Genomic DNA, 434 nt, shown 5'->3' on the forward strand with positions numbered 1-434 from the left:
GGGCCAGTTTTTAAAGTTTTATTTACTTCTTCTAAAAAAATTTATTTTTCTATTCTCTTTTTGTGAATATTGTTTGAATTCAGGTTTTTGAAGTTCATTAACCTTTTTTGTGAATTTTTTAAAATTGCAAACAATTTCCAAATTTGCAAACACATTTCAAATGCATGATGTTTTTTTAACCATATCTTTTATCAGCTGGTGAACTTTTCTAAAACTCCGTGAATTTTTTTCCAAATTGGCGAACTTTTTTGAACTCCTTTTTTAAAAAAATTGCATTTATTATCTGTGACACACGTGAACCTTTCCGAAGCCCATAATAATTTTTTGGAAATCTGTGAATATTTTAAATGGTCAATGCTCATGTCAACAATACAAGGCTCTAGTCAACAAAAGGGTCAAGTCAATGATCAACACGTAAAGTTACCAGATCAATC

This window comes from Triticum dicoccoides, chromosome 5A, assembly GCF_002162155.2.
Source record: "Triticum dicoccoides isolate Atlit2015 ecotype Zavitan chromosome 5A, WEW_v2.0, whole genome shotgun sequence".
Lineage (NCBI taxonomy): Eukaryota > Viridiplantae > Streptophyta > Magnoliopsida > Poales > Poaceae > Triticum > Triticum dicoccoides.